Genomic DNA, 12,041 nt, shown 5'->3' with positions numbered 1-12,041 from the left:
AGTATATATTCCTATTCACTGTATGGAAAACCTATTTTAGAAGTTAGCAAATAAATATATTTAGGTGTCACCTTTACAAACAACCTATCTTGGTCTCAACATATATATGAAATTTCAACTTCTGCTCTACGAAAGCTTTGGTTTCTTAAAAGAAGATTAAAAACACTGCACCACTAAGCTTCTAGCTTCTAGCACATAATGTATGTATGCAATAAAGGGAACATCAGACATCTACCCGTTCGTAGTGTTGCATCGGGGTCGCTAGCCCCAAGGGTAGCGTTGGCCTGGCGGCCTGGGGCACAGCTGGAAGCATCCGAAGGTCCTGGCAAAGCATGAGTCGACTGCTAACAGAACAACTTCTTTATTCTAGCATCGCAAAAGAGCGGCCGGTGAGGTCGACCGAAGTGGAGAGACGGGAGAGCACGTTACTCGACGGAAGAATTCGAAGCCTCTCCCTTGGCGTCCGGGGGCCGCTGCTTCTATACTCTCGGAGTCGAGGGCAAGAAGGAACGCCTCGATAGAGGCGCACGTGACGGCGGGGCCCGGACACGCTGTGACAAGAAGTGACGCATCCGCCGGGCCGGTGCCGGCAGACCTCCTCGCTTCACAGTTGGGGAGCTCCTCTCCCCGGCTGTCGCGCTTTGACAAGCTTGGGCACCAACATGCACACACACACACGCACACACACGAAGACATGTGGCATTGAAACATGCCTGGACGCGCTTGGAGGAGGCGTTGGGACAGCGCTGAACTGGCCGAAATGTCCGCCGCTGTGAACGAAGCCCCGGCGTCCGTTGCATCCGCGCCTGCTATACCGCACGTCGGAGGCGAAACGTAACAGTAGCAATTGCTACGAACGGGTGGATGTCTGACTTTCCCTTGATTATTTACTTCTCTCCACCTTGCGCGTTTCCGGAGAACTACTACGTCAATGTATGTATTCGTTCGAAACTTGAATATGCGGCAATTGTGTGGGATTCTCCCAATAAAAAAGATAAACACCAGCTGGAAAAGATCCAAAGAAAGGCAATAATATTTATTTATTCAAAATTCAAAAGCTATGATTCTCCGACATTACTGATGAAACTTAATAGTATTCCCACACTAGAAGCACACAGGAAGATTAGTCGACTTTCGTTCTTGCGTGATTGTATAACTGGCAAGTTGAGAATAGCTCTCCCACAACATCTGACACCCCTGATTACTAGGACTACAAGACACAGTCACAAGTGCGCACCTATTTTCGCTCGTAAAAAAAAAAAAAACAGCTATTTCCCGCTCACAGTGTCGCAGTGGAACCCCCTACTATCAAGTGCTTTTGAGGCTGAAAATTTTTTTGTGCAAGAATTAGAGCGCCTTTTATTGTTTGTTTAGGTTTGTTATTTGCTTTTTGCTTCACTTGATGTCTCTTACTGGATTATTTGATGTACTTTGTAACCTTTCTTATCTGTGACGGTGCTCGAGTGATTCTTTTTGTTGTATTTCCCCTCCTGCATGGGTCAGAAATATAACCTGCAGTATCAATAAAAATAATATTCCCAATAAATGAGAAGACTGGTGGAAGCTCATAGAGAAAGAATTACGTTCTCTCAAACCGTGGCAGCCCTGTACACTCACCGTCGCCTATCGTAGCCTTGCTGCCGCTACTGTCTACGAGCTGAAGGGGACATGAGCTTCCCCTTTGAAACGGGGTAATGACAGTGCCACGAAGCTCGTTCCTCTAACCTTTCCGGTTTACCAAAATAGTATTTATATTCTTGTATCCACTAAGCTACCTTAGTGAAATTGGAAAGTTCACTTTATTGCTTTTTTTTCATCCTTTGCGACGTCAATCTTCCAGCCGTCTTTAACGAGACTCCGCTGCAGATTTAGTTTGATTTTCATGAATCTCCTCTTTAAAACCGAAAGCCTCGTGCAAGCTACTTACACATTTAACGATGGATGAATACCGAGACGTTCTACCAGATCTGGCTCAATAATTACTGAGGAATGCTCTCCCGATTTTCCGTAGTTCCGGACAAATTCCCTCTGCTTCTCCGTTCTCTCCGATGTAGAATGCGATCCAGCACAGATCACCCAAAGTCGGGGGTAGTAGTTAAATGAGATTTTCTCTTGAACAGCTGCCTTGATTGAAAGTGAAATACTTGTTGCGAAGGCAGAACCAAGAGTCGGAAAATGTCGTTGACCTCGAAGAGGGTGAACGAGGGTAGCGTTGGGTCGTTATTCGGTGCTTGTTCGCAACCCTCGACGACGTACTCTACCGGGACACACGTAAACGTTTATACTTGACGTGAATACATACCATGATTGTCTCAGCTTCGATAACTGTCTTTTAATTTTCTCAATGAAATCCACTGAGTCCTTCGCATCTCACTCACACAGTTAACTTACACATGAGCTTGTTTTACTGAAATCACATCATGAATGTAGCTGTACAATCGACACTGGCATTTCTTAAAGTCGGTACAGCAGGGAGTGGCTCGTGGCCATGGGTTAAAGCAGTACTTCCGGCTTTTAGGCTCTTGACAACTCTTAAAGCGCCTTAGATCACCGAAAAATAGGTGCCCGCGCCTGGTTCCGAAACTTCAACGATTACGTGTCTCATTTTCCATTGGCGAGTGTACTTTTCCTTCTATTGTGCTCGACCCTTTCTTTTCGTGAAACCCCTGACTGCATGTAAGAGGAACAATGCAAAATCTATTCCTGCGGTCCTTTGATGTAAAGTAACGTAATAAGTGGGTAACATTGCGCACCTGAAATATATTGGTCCGTGAGGTATTCTGTGCTGCCGCAAACTAAATATTGAGAAATGTCTGACAACGGTCGTTTCTTAGCAAATTGTCACTTCTCCTTGTGTCACTTATTTCCTCCCAAAAGGCAGACAGCGAGAAAAATTTTTTTAGCTTGCGCAGCTTTGCACATTGGTTTCGTTATGATGAAAGCATCATTATTTTTCTTATTGTTGCTACGCAAAAGAGCGAGATTGAGAGAGACAGAGAGAGAGAAAGGTTTAATGATACAAAATGCAGAGAGGTCGGCCTGAGGTGCATTCCTCTAGCCAGGTACTCTCCGTTGGGGGAAGGGGAAGAGGGAAAGAAAGAGGGAAGAAAAAGACGCATGATGGGTGACGGTGATTAGGAAAGATGTAAAGCGCATAGTAAGCAAATTGGACTACTCAAAGCTTACATTTCAGGCCCATGCTTTTAAAGAATCAAGTAAGGGACGGCCTTAAATCTCGATTTAACGTCTGGCCAAGGGCCTAAATTAACGTCCTCCGACAGCGGTGGGCTTCCAAGGCGCGTAAGGATATTGTTCAACTTTTGACGCTCTTCCACGTACTTAGGGCAGTCACACAGCACATAACCTATAGTCTCTTGCACATTGCACAGCCCACAGCCTGGAGGCTCGGTGCGTCGCATGAGGTGCACGTACCCACGCGTAAACGCCACCCTCAGCCTAAGTCTTAACGAGATTGAAAACTTCTCGATTGTTACGCGTGCATTAACTTTGCATCTTTTACTTGTTTCCAGATATTGTGTGAATAATTTTCAAGAAAGGAGCTTATCTGAAAGAATTTAGCCCTTTGATAACGTTCTATTGCAGCTGTTGTGGCTAAGCACACACAATAAGAACAAGACCGCATAAAAAAAAAAACGCCGCTGATACGTAACCAAGTTAATGCTTATATTATTTCTGCCTTTCTTGAGCTGAGCAGCTTCATCTGGGTTGGCGGCAAATCATGCACGCTTGGTCGGTGTTGTGCAAAGGTTATTTCTTTATTATTTCGACTCTTCTGTGGGTGTGACATTTTTTGTCTTTTTTCACTTATTTCTTGAGGGACTTTGAAGGGTAGCGTGGGAGAGTACTGCTAATCGAAATAAGGCATTCGGACGGTGGGCGTGGTGGTGTGCTGTTGCTACGGCGGCGGCCGACGAGGCGTAGGAGTTAGAAAGCGCATCGCAGCGCCTAAAGCAGAGGAAACAAAACGAACAAAGATGAGAGATGAGGCGGAGACTTAGCTTTCGCATAAGTGTTCACACGTGGCCATACGTGGAAGCCTAATAAAAAACAAAAGAACAGTGAAGAACAGGAATACCAAGGAATACGCATAAATACAGCGAAAACGGCAGCCAGGCTCGTTGCGAGGAACCCGACCCAGAAAGGTGTTTTTCATATGTGCTCATGGGCATGTAAGGGTGCACAGGGATCAAGTAAACAGAAGTGCTGAAAGCGTTAGAAAACTTGCAGAGTGGAAGAAGATCAATACGATGCATGTACCTAACTAGAATTTAGTTTTAACGCGGCGCTGTAGCCTAACAACAGCGTGCATATATTCAGCAGGGCGCCCAAACGCCCGGGATTCAGTTTTAGTTCTTGCGACACCACCGGTTGTCATCAGCGTTCATGAAATCTTGAATAAGAGAGTAGAAGAACAGTCGTGGCTGGCAACACCGGCTGCGAAGCAACACGGCGACAGTCCTCTGAATGATGGCGACAACGCGCACCCGATGTAAAGTGGGTGTGTTCTCAAAAGGACGAGCGCTGCCTGTGTTATTACACGCTGACACCGATCGAGGGATGCGAAGGCGGCTGGGAATCTGGGATAGGCACCGCGTCAACGCCCGTGACTTTTGTGTGGGCTTAGAGCGAGGCGAAAGCTTTACGGCCCGAAAAGCAAACGATTGACACTGGACCACGCCCATCGTAATAACGCCTTTTTGTTGGTCTGGAATAAAGGAAGTCAAATTCATTATCTTTCTGACAAACCTGGGGTTCCAAATTCCCACACGGGGCTGTGGCGGACTTATGGGTCAGTTTAAGATTCACCATCACTGCTCTAATTCTGTGACTTTAGAGCAATTAGCATTTTAGCTTACTTCAACATCTATCTATCTATCTATCTATCTATCTATCTATCTAACTATCTAACTATCTATCTATCTATCTATCTGTCTGTCTGTCTGTCTGTCTGTCTGTCTGTCTGTCTGTCTGTCTGTCTGTCTGTCTGTCTGTCTGTCTGTCTGTCTGTGTGTGTGTCTGTCTGTCTGTCTGTCTGTGTGTGTGTCTGTGTGTGTGTCTGTCTGTGTGTCTGTCTGTGTGTGTGTCTGTGTGTGTCTGTCTGTGTGTGTGTCTGTGTGTGTCTGTCTGTGTGTGTCTGTCTGTGTGTCTGTGTGTGTGTGTGTGTCTGTGTGTGTGTGTGTGTGTGTGTCTGTCTGTCTGTCTGTCTGTGCGTGTGTGTGTGTCTGTGCGTGTGTGTCTGTGCGTGTGTGCGTGTCTGTGCGTGTGTGTCTGTGCGTGTGTGTCTGTGCGTGTGTGTCTGTGTGTCTGTGCGTGTGTGTCTGTCTCTGTCTGTCTGTCTGTCTGTCTGTCTGTCTGTGTGTGTGTCTGTGTGTCTCTGTGTCTGTCTGTCTGTGTGTGTGTCTGTCTGTGTGTGTGTCTGTGTGTCTCTGTGTCTGTCTGTCTGTGTGTGTGTCTGTGTGTGTCTGTGTCTGTCTGTCTGTCTGTCTGTGTGTGTCTGTGTCTATCTGTCTGTCTGTCTGTCTGTCTGTGTGTGTCTGTGTCTGTCTGTCTGTCTGTCTGTGTGTGTCTGTCTGTCTGTGTCTGTCTGTCTGTCTATTTGTCTGTCTGTGTGTGTGTGTCTGTCTGTGTGTGTCTGTCTGTCTGTGTCTGTCTGTGTGTGTCTGTCTGTCTATTTGTCTGTCTGTGTCTGTCTGTCTATTTGTCTGTCTGTGTCTGTCTGTCTATTTGTCTGTCTGTGTCTGTCTGTCTGTCTGTGTCTGTCTGTCTGTCTGTTTGTCTGTGTGTGTGTGTGTCTGTCTGTGTCTGTCTTTCTGTGTCACTCTTTAAGCAGCTCACTACCAATAATGAATATGCCATCACCAAATTACACATGCTTGCATCACCACCTGAATGCTAATCGTAATGATCCTGAAAGGAGAAGTTTTGCCTGAATTTTCTCTCTGCAAGGAATCAACGAATAAATGTGTACATATGTACTTAATATCCTTGAAGATTATTCTGCAAGGACATTGCCGTCCTGTTTTGTGGGGCATATAACTTAAAAGGACGTCTTGTTGGGCGAGTTGATCACAATTCATCTTGTGTACTAAGCGCGAGCACACACAGAAACAAGGAAGGAGACGGGACAGAGCGCCTATATATAAATATACAATAAAAAAAGGCTTACACACACACACCCAATAAAAAAAGGCTTTAGCGATTCCTTTGGCTCTGAACTCATGTACTGCGACAGCTGCATTCTCACACAGTGTAGAGCGCATTCTTAATTTGGCTTGTCTGCTTTTTCCTCAATTAATTACGCTCACCCACTACGAGCGAATGGGCAAGGAGCCAGTGGTCACAGGGTTGCGGTGGGGGGTGGTTGAGATGGTAGAATAGCGTAATAATCTTAAGTAGGAAATTAAAAAATGAAATATTTATCATATTATTTAAGTTATAATTATTAATTTTGTGATATTAAAGAAAGAAAAGTGTTTTTAGGTAACTAAGTGGTGAATTTACTTTCTTTGTAATGTACGCAAGGCATAGTGATGCATATTGTGGAATTCAAAATACATCACAGGCTTTAGCACTCTGATTCAGCATATTTGGGTAGTTTAGATTTATTTAGAGCATACGTATAGCATTCTGGAGCCTTACTTTCGCAGCTGTTTGGTCAAAGGCTTATGCTCTTGTTTTTTCTTTGCTATAGGCTGTCCAACATTTTATTATTTGTAGATATTTGATGCAGTCAACCTTGGTGGGGTCATGTTTATTTTTTTCTTCTGTATGTTAATATGACGAGGTTACCTTGTGGCTAGTGTAATGTGTTTCGAGAAGTTGGGCAAAACAGTCATATTTTCTGTTTCCGTCTAAGCACCTACCTGCAGTATTTGAGCTGACCTCTAAATATGAACCTTCTTTACAACATTCCTGAAATACAGTGTTTGCGCAAGCTAATGATTAACCAGAATTTATGAGGTGGTTGCTTTGTTAAAGGCTTCTAGCTTTTCAGGCTCGATAAACCATTCTGAAAGCCCCGGCTGGAGATTATTCAACTATGAAATCAAGGCTGCTTCTACAACTAATGCAATGAGTGAAATGATGCAATGCGATCCACAAGAATAAAGCTGAAGTATTTTTTTTCTGCTATATAGGGCACTTGATGGCTGTGAATGCTGTAGGCTACTATGCAGCAAAATCTGCGGCGTAATCTTCGCGATGTTGTTGGCAGTGAGGCCGTCGATGCTTTCTTCGTTATTTTACACCAGCCGCTTGATTCTGGGCGCATCCTCTATTTTGAGCATGTGCCATGCTTGAGGCTTATCATAATCATTGTCATGCAGTCCTCCTTTCTGCCGTCGACGCTGTTTTCATGAGCATGACAATAAAAGATGGCACGCCCACATACCACTACCTTGTCGAGAACTGTCACATAGAAATGTCCACATATTGGCATCCTCGTACAGTATTTCTTCTTTTAGCCTCGGAAGTGCATGCGCAGACGCCACCGCTCTCGCAGTCCGGGGAAAACTAAAACGTTGTAGCGCGCGACGGAGTCCAATTGCTGCGCGGTAGCTGAGGGGTTAGCGCGCCGAACTCCCAATCGCATATTGCTGTGATGACACGAGTTCCAGTCCTAGTGGTGGTGGTTGAAAATAACGTTTTATGTTTCTTCGCCGTATGACCGTGGTGAAGCTGGGAATGACGAAACGGCCTGACGAAGAATGTTTGATGACGAGAGCGGTCGTCATCAGCCTAACAGAATAGGTGGACGCAGAAGTGGAACCCTGTTTCGCGCACTGAACTGCTGTCACAGTAAAATTAGCTGAGCGCGTGACACTGCATGATGTTCGTCTCCGTATCACTCGCTGTTAAACTGGCATGCTGTTTCATTTTATAGCGGAAAATGTTCTCATCCACTTGGACTTTGTCGCGATCCGTATTGAATGCGATAGTGAAGAGGCAGTCTGCATGTGCCGGCGTGCGGTGAACGCGAGGTGAAAAACCTGGGACTGCAGGGTGCAGCGAGAACGGAGTGTAACCGCGTGATTAGGCCGTTCTTTGCACTCGATCCCTGAATTTTGCTTCCCTTGACTTATTTTTTTTTCTGAGGTTATTTGATAGGTATCATGCACAAAGCAGTGACATCATCTGGTATTAGAGAAGTTGTCATGAGAGGCATATACGGATGTTATTCGCAGCCCCACAATGCGCCAATTAATTTGACCTTGTAAAAGCAATCCATCGTGTCAGCCCATGTCTATGACAATGCATAACTTCGCCTGACGAAGACCTTCTGAGTTAGTGTGCAAACACCCGCCATGGTGGCGTAGTGGCTGTGGTGTGGCGCTGCTCAGCCCGAGGGTGCGGTATCAAATCTAGGTCGCGGCGGCTGCATTTCGATGGGGGCGAAACACAATAACGCCTGCATGTGTGCCCTACACTGGGCGCACGTTAATAAACTCCACGTGGTCAAAATTAACTTGGCGTCCCTCACCACCGCGTGCCTCATAATCATATCATGGCTTTGGCGAGTAAGACCCCAGAATTTAATTTAATTTAGTGTTTCAAAATATAACACCGTGCTAGGTCCAGTTTATCGTTCCTTAGCACTGTTCGTTCTTAGCCATGCATCTATTTGCACTAATTGTATGTTGAGTATCAAGGTTGACTGACGCCTCTTCTTACGAATTACTCTAGATTAAGAAGTTCGTGCCAGCTCTGCCCAGGTTTATTTCCTACGGGCGTTTGCATCAAATATATTCTTCTGAGTATTAGAAAGAATAACGTGCAGACATCACACGCGCCTATATATATATATATATATATATATATATATATATATATAAAAGCAGGGCCAATATTGCGTTGATGTTAGCAACCTTCATATTCTCTGTTGAAAAGGGGGCCTAAGCGCTGTTTAATGTTCTCTTAGCATGCTATATCCCTGACTGCTGTCGACGGCTTCAAGGAACCACGTAGTGTCGACAATTCTGCGCGCGATCGCACATACACGCCGCTGATGGCGGAGAAACCTTCTCGCCACGTGATAGTGCGCGAACCGGTGCGTCACCCGACTGGCACGCCCTACTCTCGCGCCAGACCAAGGTGAACCTTGATCTACACACGCACCAACGCGTCTGGCAGTCTTGTGCGAGGCTTAGACGAGCTTATAGAACTTAGGTAATATCTTTCCGCGGGGCTCCCCATTCGGTCTTTGCCCTCCGTTATCGTGCACGTTCAGCCATATACGGGTCATCACGTGCCTCTCGCTGTGTGCCGATTGGCACGATACATATTGTAGCCTTTTCAATGCACATGTTTGAGGACGCCTGGCTGTCGCTTTCGGAAAGTTACGCCCTCCGTCGAGTACTTTTTCAAGTGACACGCGGGTCGTCTTTGTGTATGCATCCAGCAGCCATTCTATCTGATCGCAAGGCCTGGTGTACTGACCGAGGCTTTCCGCCCGTGCGCCACTTAACCAGTCGCTCGTTACTTCGCGCATGAAAGAAAGTTTTTATGGAGTCGTCAGAAAACTTTCGAACTCGCGATTCTGGGGCCTTCTTGAGCATATTACGGTGGCTGAGCTACGAAACTCTGCTGCCCGGCGCGAGATAGCTCGTTAGATTCCCAGGCGCTTTCTTTTTTTCTTCTTTGTGTGTGTGTGTGGGGGGGGGGGGGGGGGGGGGAGGAGGGGGGGTCGGTTTTCCAACTATTTGGCATTTATGTTGGTCTTTCGGTTTCTTAACCTTCCGAGTACGAGTACAGAGCACCTAATATACCAAATTTCTATACTGAATGCGGGTTAAATGCATACGTTTTGAATCTATGGCAGCGCTTAAATGTTTAATTTTTTTCACTCAATTTTCATCTTAGTCTATAGAGTTTTTTTAATAATACTGTGTAATTTTTCTTTGTTTTTGTTTTCTTTCTTTTAATGGTCCGAATTCCCATAATTCGCACCACATAAATAACGGTTTGGTTCCCAGTTGAGGTGGCCACATTCCGGTGGGAGCAGTGTCTAAAATGTAGTTCTTTTTCTCAGTGGAAACAATGGTGACGTTTAGGAAAACAATAATCGGAACGGCAATGGGTTTCATATCACATTTTGGGAGACGGATATCTTGAAACTAGTGCTAAGCCTTAGAATTTCTGCTATAAGGATACGACTTCACTACTTCTCGCTTGAAATTCCGCCATTTTACCATGTTACAATTATTCAAGTTTGTTGATTATCTAAATGATCATATTGATTCTTCTTGCAAATAATGTCCGCGGCATCATGTGCAGAGGTGAACGTTATGAATTATGATACAGGCCACAGGCCTAACTTTTCTTTCATATACATAATCGCTTGTTATTTGGTACTTGTCTTACAGAACAAAAACAAAAAAAATATTGAGAAAGAAAAAAGAAAATAAGCATAAATAGTCATGGCACAAAGAGCAACTGAACAGAACACAGGTCGTAAAAAATCAATTACACGAAAAAGGAGCATAAAGACATGAAAGGAGTTAGGTGACATGAGTGCACACACGGCAGATCTCGTCGCGAAAACATGGTTAAATTCAGGTGACATAAAACACGTATCAAATTAGAACAGAATAAGTATACTGTGGTGCTTCTAAGAATGTTGCTTGCTTCAACAAATCTTTTAAGGGTTGTTAACGTTCGCCTTTGCAAAAATGTCTGATGTCCATGTGCGAGAGATGAGCTTCGTCGGGCTTAGGATCTTGCGGTCTAATGAATTTATGTTACCATCAACTGGGCTTCTTTGAGAACCGTGTTACCGACGGCCCAGTAAAAGATGTTGAACATTCTCATACACGTGATCATATGTGTTATGTGACTTATATATTAGCACGGCAATTTTTATACAATAAATGCGTTGAAGGCGGCACATAACGGCGAACACACTATCTAACCTTTGTGCTTTCATCTTTTACTTCGATGTAGCGGTCAGTGCGAAAGCTGTCCTAAGCAGAGCAGCGCTCGAAAAGCCTGACACCAAGCTGGGCCTGCTTTTACGCGCCTTATGAATCGGCGGTTGTCAGCACTGAGGTTAGAATTACGCACCTCCGGCAGCAACGCCGGGCACCCTAAATGCTCACTGGCCTACGACTATCTTTTGTTGCATTATAAAGAACAAACTACAGAAAAACAAAAGTCAAGAGGAGGTTAACTAGCCAACAGCAATTAATAGAGGGATGCAAATTAACACGCATACACAGAGGCGGAGAGACAAGACGAGCGCCACTACCTACTATTTTATTAGGCCTTCAAAAGTCCTTATTATGTTGCACGCAATACCTTCAAGGGACACAAAAGGCAGATACAAAGTCGACATGCACTGTTGAAATATCATTCTACAAGCCACGCAGCACCCGTTTCGTGCCAAGAAAATACTTAGTTTGCGAGAAAATTACGTCTCAAGGGTCCGCCTACCTCTAGAGCAATTCAATTCGCCCGCCCCCGAGAGAAGGGTGATGACGTTGCATACGCCATCACCGCCCTTCACTTCCATCGGTGAGTGAAACGGCACCCGACAGACAGCGCTACGGTTTTCTGCGCAAAACTGAAACGTGCGGCCATGGAAACACCTAGCGAAGACAGAGAAAACAAAGGCGAAATGCAGAAAACAAATGTATGGTGTTCAGTTTTATGTCGCTGTTTTTCTGTAAGTTCGCGCCCCTCTTCAATCGCTATGCTCAACCAGCTATCTCAACAAGAGATATTCCGAGCCTACCGATCTGTGGGTTACTCCACACTTGGGAAAGAGTGATACCCTCTGATTGGGAACATTAAAAGAGAGAGAGAGAAGTCCCATGCCTAATTTGAATGCACGGCTCGCTACTTGACATGAAGGTCGATGGCTAAGACAATAGAATACAAAAAAAGAAAACTGGAATCTGTTCTTATAGACTCCCATTGAAGGCATGGCGAAAATTCCGCCACCGCGGTTTTCGACACATTTAGTTTGGCCGAATGGAAATGACAGACTTCGCGAACGCAAGTGGAGCACAAGGGCTGGTGGTGCA

This window comes from Dermacentor variabilis, chromosome 1, assembly GCF_050947875.1.
Source record: "Dermacentor variabilis isolate Ectoservices chromosome 1, ASM5094787v1, whole genome shotgun sequence".
Taxonomy (NCBI): Eukaryota; Metazoa; Arthropoda; class Arachnida; order Ixodida; family Ixodidae; genus Dermacentor; species Dermacentor variabilis.
Note: the sequence above shows the minus strand (reverse complement) of the source record.